The following is a 10,185-nucleotide window of genomic DNA, read 5'->3' on the forward strand; positions in this document are numbered from 1 at the left end:
GGCAAGTCAGTTCCTTGCCAAAGGTTATGGCAAGGAAATGACTTGAATGGAGGAGCGGTAGGGCGGACTCACTGTGCACGCTGTAGCTGCGTGATGCCCGGTAGCCTGCCCCGTCGGCGAGACCTCGAATGCCAGGGGAGGAAGGCGAAGGAGATTGCGCCCTGCTGGAACGCATCGTACGCTGCTCCAAGGTCGGAACAGGCAGTCGAGGGCGATGGCAAAGAGGAAAGCCTTTGAGGTCTTCTCTGAGGGAGCCTGAGCAGGGAGCACGAAGGCCCGTGTGCGCTTCTTCTTCTACCGCGTCGCGCGATCAGATCGTGACGTCGTGTAGGCAGAAACCATCCAATATGCCTCTTTTTCAGTGAAATAAAAGGAGCTACGCGGCTTCGTCCTTGAGAGAGAAAGTCGCGATTGGTGCGAATAGTGTAGACGGGATTGCTGAAGGTTATTTACTTCTGGTACCTTGAGACCTTACAATGGACATTGGCCTACAGGGTGATAAGTTTTAGAAGAAAAGGAAATATACTGGAAACAAAGCAATGAAACAATTAAGCCCGATGACGTCATCATCATTATCGTTAAGACACCAGTGAATTTCTATGCTAAATTAAATCTTTGTTACTTTGAAATCGCAGTGTTCGATTCCATTACGAAAGAAGACCTTTTCATTTTAACTGTAGTCTCATGACCCTTGGTCACATGCAGGTCTGTTGAGTATTTTCATGTCGATAAGTGTGATTCCATCTATTGATCGTCATTCCGGTCGTTAGCAGTTTGCTTTAAATAACGTAGGTCTCCAAAGAACCGAATTCGTTATACCTGATGATCCTTACTATTTTAAATACCTGTCGCTCGGTACCGGCTGTTCCCTAGCGGATGATAGACTCTGCTTCAGGGCTTCAAGTTCAGCGCTTGTCTTTGCTACCCCTACGACATTGTGGTCGCCTTGTTTAAACGTTTTTCGCACGTTTGAAATTATTTTTCTACCCTTCTTGCCGTTTTCGCGTCAGAACTCAGCTACGGTGGTGGCTGCCCAATCTGATCTTGGGTCGTGGGTTCGGATCACACTGGCGGCATGTGGGTGTCTTTTCCTCGGCTTTATAATAATATCTTTCAGCGACAAAATATACTCATAATTTCCCATTGATTGAAACCACAAATTTAAAAGATTCAAACATTCTGTTCTGCTTGGTTGCGGCTACTCTTGGCTTCCTTCATATTGTACATCATGACGAGCTCCTCAATTCCCTTCACCAGTGTGCTCAATAGCTTATTGAGCGCCTCGATTCTGGCCGCCTTTTGCCATAGGTATCATAAGAGCGTTCTCGCGCACTGCTTCCGCCCTTACCTTTCGATCGCGTTGCATGTGACACACTCACGGTAATACAGAACGTACAATATCCGCCGGTACGGAGGAGGGTGTCACTGGTGACAACCCTCCAGATTAGGTTAGAAGCAACATAATTACCTCGAAAACAGAGGACTGGGCAGCTGCCGCAGTAGTGTAATTGGTAGAGCACCAGGCGCAAATTGTGGGTTGTATGTTCGGATGTCATCGGTGGTATGTGGGTGTCTTTTCTAATGCATTCTAATCAATTATCTTTCAACGATAAAGTACACTTCATTTCCCATTAATTGAAACCTCTAATATAAAAGAAAGTATTGAAACATTCTCCTATGCTCCTTGGTTTCATCGAAAGTTGGCTTTCGCCATGTATGTCATGAGGAGCTCCTCCCATCCCTTCACCTTTGCGCTCAATAGCTTATCGAGCGCCCCGGTTCTGGCAGTCATTATTCCATAGGTAGCATAAGAGGGGCTTCCCCTCTCGCCGTTCGATCTGTTCCATGCGACACTCGCGGAAATAAACTACGTACTTTGGCCGCCGGCATCAACAAATGTTGGCACCAGTGAAAACTGAAGATTAGGTTGCAGGCACAACAACTATTCTCGAAAGCACAATATTAGACAGCTACCGCCGTAGCTCAGTTGGTAGAGCAGGTGATGCGAAATTCGAACGTCATGTGTTCTGTTGAGGGAGATCTGGGGATATATTGATTGTTATAGTCAAGGCTTGCAATATATGAAATTAATGCACTCATAAACTCTTTCTCATTAAAAATATTTTTGTCCTGTACTGGGTATGGGTCCCCGGAAGCACGAACTTCTCGCCCTCTGACGCCATGGTGAGCGCCCACGCAAGACGCCTCAAGATGACCCCTAACCTCTGACCCTCACTCTCCTGGTCTTTATGACAATCAAGTTTTGCCAGCACAATCTCGATGAGAAAGCTCTTCTTTAATAAGGGCTTGTGAAAGGGTTATGGCTTATGAGGGGTATACGCCCCAGAGCGCATCAGGCTTTGAGAGACGCCGTATTGAAGGGCTCCCCATGGTGCTCGAAATCTTGCGCTCCCTCAGGAGGTCAAAACGTTTTTCTACAAATTACACACCGAAGCTCGACCTGTTAATAAGTGGCTCCGTAGTAAAAGCATTCATGTCCAATACTCTAGGCCAAAATTTTTGAAAATTGGAAAATTTAAGATGCTGCTAAGAACATATCGAAGGTAATGGTCCATTGTTCGGATATGTAGCAAAATCTTTCTTTTAAATTTTTCCATTGATCGCATCGAACAGTTAAGACTGATACAGAAGATCTATTACGGAACGCTTTTGATTAAAGCAAAAACGTTAATAAGAAAAAAAAAATGGAAGCCTGTCGGGGGGGGGGGGGGGGGGTGATCTGCGGATATACTGACTGCTATAATAAAATCTTACAATATATGAAAGAGTTGCGTTGATAAAAGATTTCCCGCTCAAAAATGCTATTGATCAGAATTTTTTGATATGTTGGTGCCTGGACAATGTACCTGAAATCATTGAACACTGTTTTATCAACTGCAAAGATGCGATTTTGTTTTGAGATATGTTGTAGAGGACGCTAAAGAAGCACTTTGTTTTAAATTAGTACTCGTTTAGTGTTCGTTACCTTACGGTTACTCAACCTGGTTACGAACTATATATGTTTTTCCTGAGTGACCTTCATAGCGTGTGAAAAACGCGCGTACTGGATCGCAAAGCTTAACCTCGTGTTTCAGCCAGAAGCCATTAAGTCGAATGATGGTCCAAATCAGGGACATTTATGATGAAAGGTACTTCCTACCAGACTGGTTTCCGCTGTTGATGCGGTGTCTATCTCTGCCGCCCTTTTAGTTGTGTTCATTTCTGTCTGTCTAGTGCAGTGCCGACACTAGCTGCGTGCTCTGTAAATAATATGTATATATCCCCTTTTTGTACATGCATAACCTCGTGTATCATGTTGGCAAAAAAATTGGCAGAGGCTTAGCTTGGTTAAGCCCAGTAGGTTGCGAAAGCAAAGGAGGCCTTGGTCGAAACACCTTATATATACACATCCACACGTAATCTTCTCTCATGAAGAGGAAGGGAAGGAGAGAGAGAGCAGCAGTGGCGTGGTTACCCTCGGACCGCGCCGACGAGCCGAGCTGGTCTCCAGTTTTCTCTCTGATTGGTGTGACGTCACCACAGCGAGCGCCTCTGCGCGGCTGCGGCGCGCAGCACAGGTGCGCGGCGCGGCGTGGTTACCCTGGGACCGCGCCGTCGAGCCGAGCTGGTCTCCAGTTTTCTCTCAGCTTGGTGTGACGTCACCACAGCGAGCGCCTACTCGCGGCTGCGGCGCGCAGCAGATGCGCGGCGCGCCGTGGTTACCCTGGGACCACGCCGACGAGCCGAGCTGGTCTCCAGTTTTTCCTCCGCTCGGTGTGACGTCACTACAGGGGTCGTCTAAAGGTCAAACGTGATTACCGCCGGGACCACGCTGACGGCTCAAAACCTAGCGTAGTATTGCTTTCGCAATAAAAAATTCAGGGGGGGGGGGCACTTTGTTCACTTAAAGTGCGGTGAGGCGAAAGCCTTAAGTGCAGTGTTGCTGCTTGTGTCACTGATGTGTGGTTAAGATGTTAAGCTTCGCCTCTAAGAGTGTAACGAGACAGCGTCTTGCAACGCTGCCAGGGAATCCACAGAACGCCATCGCTCGTTCGGCTTTATGCCTTGCTGGTCGGCGAATTGGTTTTTGAGGAAAGGAAATGGATCTGTGTCGCATATCGCGGTGGACACCTGAACCTCGCCGTAACGGGAAGGGAGGAAGATGGGAGTGAACGAAGACACCGTATTCACTAGACGCGCCTTTGTTCATTCCAAACCATCGAGCTGGCATGGCGGAGTGGTTGGCGTGCTCGTCTCGCACTTCGGAGACCCTGCTTCGATTGTCCAACTCGACCAATTTCCTACTCGCTTTTATTTATTTATCTGGTCTGACTAGAAAGGTTAATAAAGCTAATTGGTTAATTAAGCAATTAACTACAGTTAGTCCCACCTACTTGGAGCATCACTATACGATCTCTTTAATTGGTTGCATGGTTATTAGCCAAAGTACAATTGGCTGCGTTTGAAATTCGCCCGCTGTTTTGTCACGACCACTTCGACCAATTGAAACAAGGTCAGCGTCGCTACGGCGCGACGGCGGCCACCTGAGGTCTCGATTTGGCTGTCGGAGGGTTGCTTTGGCAAAAAAAAATGCAGCGATAGCCTAGTACTCTTGTGCAGTTGCCAGCGAAGCTGATTCGCCGCGGGTTCAAACCCCAGTCGCGACAATATTTATTTTTATTTATTCATTCATGGTTTGCCTCTGTTACACCGACGGCGGTGACGCGGCTGAACCCAGGAACAGGCGCATAAGAAATGCGATATAAGAGAGATTAAGCTGCCCTACAGGGCACTCCCATTGAGGAGCAGGGAGTCGAGCCCTGGAGTACGTTTCCATCAATAATAATACCGAATTCTCACGGTTGGCACAGGAAACAAGTTCCTTCTTAAAAAATACAAAATTTTTGCAGTTACGAAGATTTTAATTGTTTTAAATCTCTATTTGCTAACTTCAAGAGTTCTCGTCAGCATTTGAAAACCTCCTCTCATTGATATATGCATCCAGTTACTATGCTTTGCGGTAGAAATATAGGGTCGTTCTCAAGAATAAACATTCAATGCATTTCGTGATCGACATTTACCCCGTACCTAAAGCAGCATTCTCTCCCTCAAAAAGAAGTGCGCGAGAGGACAGCTTACTTCGTTTTACTCCCATATAGAGTAATTTGTGTTTAGAGTGTAGGGTGCGCTCTTTCTCTGGCCTTAAGAGATTTCTCACATTCCGATTCATAATACATAATCACCGACTCGCGAGGGGCCTGTCGGAACGTCGAACAAGGCTGCACCACCTTCCTAGCCTATCGAATCTACCATAATTGCATACGTGATACGGACCCCGCACACCGTTACTTTATATGGGCCACTGCTCATCAGGGGTTGGCAGGAAACGAGGCAGCAGACACAGCCGCACGCGCGCTCTCTCACCGGGATGTTTTCTCCTTCCCACCCGATCAGGAGCCCGATTTTAATCCGGTCTATACGTTCAAAGATATTACAACCTTCTATCAAGATAGTCATCGCCATTACCCTAGCCCATGTAAAGACCTCAAGAAGGCGGTTGAGCGGCTCCTCCTCCGCGTTCTCACCAATACATTGCTGTGCCCGGCAGCACTACAACATTTTTGACCCCTCCTTTAGCGGTAGCTGCCCGCACCGTCGTGCGCTGTCTTCGGACGCCTATCACATAGTGTGGGCCTGCCCCTCCAACCCGGCCATTCCCTCCTCACCCCAACCCAACCCGGGAGGACTGGGAGGCGACCGTGCTCGGCTGCCACGACTTACAGGCCCCAAAAGCCTTAGTCGGGCGCGCCCGGGCGGCGGCCACCGCCACTGGGGTCCCAAACTCGGGACCTTCACCTAGTGTTTGTTAGGATCGGTTCCTTACGGGCTGATCCAAGCGTACCTGCTGTCCCTTCTCACCACCTTAGAAGATTAGTGAGTGGCCAACATTTGAACTCGGCAGTTTTTGGTTTCGGCGTATTACAGCAAAGCCGACTCTGTTAATGAACCACTCGACGAAGCCTAGTTTTATTGTAATTTGTAACGAGAGCCCGTGCGCACTGCTAAAGACAGAGGAAGCCGCATGTACGCAGTGAAACACAACTCATATACCTGAATGCCCTAGCAGCTGTAACGTCTGATTGGTGGATAAGATGCTTGTTTGCAGAAATTAGTTTTTTGCATTTCCTTGTCGCTGAACATCTCTCTGTTCCATTATCACCAAGTGTAAATTTAATTCAGTGCTTTCCTTTTCAGAAGCTTGATCCGCAAAATCCTTGCATTCGTTTTCACAACAGAAGCACCCTTTTAGAGGCTCTCGACCTAACATTCATTCCCACTGCATTCGCTTTGGAACTATCAAATAAATGGCACGAATAACTCTAGGGGACTGCACAGCGGACTTTTAACGATGTAAACCACGTTGGGAGATCGGTTAAAAAATAAAATTATGTTCTTGGTCAGTGAGTTCTTAATTCTGTGCTATACTGCTTTTCCTTGACGCAGAAATAGGCCTAACGTTCAATTGCTACCCTCGCTTTCTGTGCGATGTTCGTTGTCGAAAAAACCAACCTGGTGACACCAAAATGTGCACGGGGCACTGGCGCATCGACAACAAGACTGACGCTGTCCGTGGATGACCCCTGAGCACGAGAAATCAGTAAACGTGAGGGTGTAGAAGCATGCTTCAAAATGCAGTCATCGAAACAGCCGGAGAGCTAGCAGCGGCCGTCGCTGCCGCCTCGAAACATGGCAGGCGCCGCGCAAGGTGACACAGGCTTTGATATTCTGAAATTGGTCGGTCGGAGAGCTCCGGAAAAATGCTTCATAAATATGACGAAAGTGTCACTATGTTTCGCGGGTGAATTTAATGCGGAAGTGCATCAGGAGTTTACAACTGTGATTTTCTGAACTACGAAGCCACCTTCCAGCTCAGGAAAAGGCGCTCTCCTAGTTTACCTGCATTCATCTATCCACATTGCTTAGCTTGCTATTTCGGTTTAAGGCCCCTTTTGCGCTTCCCCGACAGTACTCCTTCTCGTACTTTGGACAGCCATTTCCAATCTCAATTGTAGCCTCATCACTAGCTTGAGTGCTTCAACCCCATAGACGAGTAAGATTACGTCTTTTGAGAGATATTGAGATATCCAGTTGTCTCTTGCGAGATACTGGAAAACACGCGTTCATGTCAAGTGTGCTGCATCAGTGCCCTCTACATATAGACATATTTAAATAATAACGAGCATATTACATTTACAAGTGCGATTAATTTCAATTGTCAAACTCCCGATGTTGTTGTTTTTTTTCTTCGTGCCCACCATGCCTGCTGTAGGTTGCAGTGCTGTATAGCGGTCGAGACAATCATAACCTAAGGTGACCCCTTAGCCTTTGTTTATTACCTCACCGTCAATCCTAAATAACGGAGGGTGTTTAATCGTATAGTATTCTAATATTGAAATGTATTTTTAAATCGGTAACTGTCGGCAGCAATTCCTAAACAAAAAGTTTTAGACCTCGAAAAATACACCAAAAACTTACCGCATAGCATGCGCCCATGCAGTTTGGCGAAAGTCGGGCCGCTCTGTCAGCGACTATTAAACGCACCGAGAAGAAAAGCAGGTTTCTAACTCTACAGCGAGCTCATGCGGAAGCGTATTTACCGACCTTACCAAAGACAGCCACTTGTGTGCAGTTCACGATGTTCTCAGGTCGTCGGCTCTTTAGTATACCACAGACCCTTACCGATAGGTTAGTATACACCCTGGAAGAGGGTAGACTGGCATAAACTGGTAAATTTCTTCACTCAGTTTACAAACACGAAGATCCCTTCTGTATCAGGAATAATAAAGACATCTTGCGCGAAGGAGCCTGGGAACCGAACCAAAGTGAGAGTGTAATAATTTTTCTCGTTTTCCTTCGCTATAAAACCGAACAGCGGAGTAAAGCTTGATGTATGGTTGTAGTGGTCCAGCAGGCTGACGTTAGCGGCGCAGCCATCGCTGGCTATTACTCAGACGCTTCGTATTCACGTGGCCCAAAACTACCGCGTCCGCGATGCAGCGGTAGAGCTTAACAACACAGTCCAGACTATTTCGTGCCTTGAGGGAAATCATTGAGGACAGCTCCATGCAATGATTATGTCAGTAAAAATTGATTCACTGGTTCTTTCAGTGTGTGTTAACGTTTGCCCCGCAACGCAAAAACCATTCATGGCTGAGAAAATTAAACTGAAAAGTTTTCTGGCAAACCGATTCAAACTTGTGACGTTTATACCGAGAAATTCGCAGTCAACAGCACAGTAGCGTAGCCTGTGGGATAAACGCAACAAATTAAGCCTGGACGCACGAATTTCACCTGCGAAATAGCTGGTGATGTCGGCGCCTTCATTTTGTTCTTTTATTTTCGAGCTTAAAAAGGCTCCGCTTTCGATGAGAGCGTCTCTTTCTCGTAACATTACTGTGGTCTGTCTACACAGATAAACCTCAATTTGTCCTTAATGTCAATACCGGCACGAGGTGTGTCGTTATCTTCGTCAGGATAGTATGCGTGCCATGCGGATTCGAAATATCTCCTGATGACTGACCCTTGAACACAGCAATACAATCAACTGCCTTCTCCTTCTGTTGTAATGGTCGTCTCCTTTGCAAAGCGCTCAGCATTACTTTCGAAAATATATCTTGCCACGCTCGGTTTGACATACAGAACATATCTGTCCCGCTGATAAATTGGGAAAAAGTATCAGTTTGGAATTGCCCTCATCGATTAGAGCATCGGCGCGAGTGAGCCTCGGCCTACTAATGCTCAACGGCTGCGCTTAGCCCCGCCTATGGCTCATAGTATGTTCATATATGCAACATCAGGCGCCAAGCATGAAAAATGGCGTATGTGTATCTACGGAAAATATTTATGGTAAATTATGTCCGTGTATGGTCGGTTATGATCATCCATTCATATCCAAGGCGGTGCTTATTGCCGGGTATTAAAAAATCTATGTCACTAGAGCGATAGCTACGGAACCATACAACTGTTTTTAGTTGGCCATAGGAAAGTATACCCTCCTGAAACTTGATCTAAACAAGGCCATAAAAAAAAGTTACTGCTATTTTGGCCACCTGACTGTAGATGGGCACAGAATATTTTTTATAAGAAAGCAGAAATGAAGTGTACGGTGTGATAACTTTCATCCCTTGAGTCCATTTGCGATGTGGCGTCTTCGCATTTTGAGGAAGTATAGTTCTGTAATGCTGTTATTGGCCTCTTTTGGTCTCTTGAGCTGCCCACTACACTCCAAACTTCTGTGTTTTTCAGAATAGGAAGAAAAAAAGGAACTGGTAATGAAACAACTCAAACAAAAACGAAATTTCTTTGCTTATATACTTATAGCTGTGAAGAGTGTGCGCGCTGAACATGCCGGGAGAAATGTCACGAATTCGTGCACTCTACTCGCCGTGACTGCTCTCAGGAACCGCGGGGACTTCATGAACAATCCATTCCTGCAATCAGGTCCTCAGGCAATCATGTGCACTTCACGCCCGTCTGGTACATTCTCGGTGGTAATTTAGACTACAGCGCTAATTACTGACCGGGAGATTTTCCCTTTGACTGCACTATGCTGTAAGCAATAAATAGCAGTAATCAGCCCCAAAACCCTGGAAATATGCACTGTAAATTAAGTCCATTCACCGTGCAGCACATTTGATTCTCGTGAATCTCGTTCGGCTCTCGGTGCCTAGTGGCTTAGTGGCACTGAACTGAAAGAAACACATTGTGGCTCTCTGCGGCGTTATTGTTTCATTTTTGACAAAGATAACTTTTCTGTAATCCCGCAAGTAAAAGTGAGCGTTTGCAAGAAATACTTTGAAAGAATGCTGCAAAAACACGCAGCAGTATAACTGGCGAAAAGATTGCAAAAATGTACTTACTTTTTTTTTAAAGTCGATCACAAAAGTAGACTGGCCTATCACTGCACAAGCTAATTCGTTTGTGGAATCCATCGTCATCGACAATTTTGGTATAGAGTCAGTCTGTGTGCGTTCATATCTTTTTTTTTATATTCTTCAGTGCACCGCCCATGTCTTTAATTTATAGCGCAACAGACGCAGTAGCTACAAAGCACCTTACGTGGACAGTCCCCCTCTTCTTGGCCGATCCCCCTGCGTGGGTATGCGCCATTCTAGAAGGTGAACA

At 46.3% G+C, this 10,185-nt stretch overlaps 1 protein-coding gene across 1 annotated transcript in view; it reads right to left on the reverse strand.

Moving 5' to 3' along the window:
• LOC149363443 (uncharacterized) overlaps positions 1–10,185 on the reverse strand; it is a 38,565-nt gene that overhangs the window by 22,871 nt on the left and 5,509 nt on the right. The window lies entirely within an intron of this gene.

This window comes from Amblyomma mixtum, chromosome 2 (assembly GCF_055824585.1).
Source record: "Amblyomma mixtum isolate Tamu chromosome 2, ASM5582458v1, whole genome shotgun sequence".
NCBI lineage: Eukaryota > Metazoa > Arthropoda > Arachnida > Ixodida > Ixodidae > Amblyomma > Amblyomma mixtum.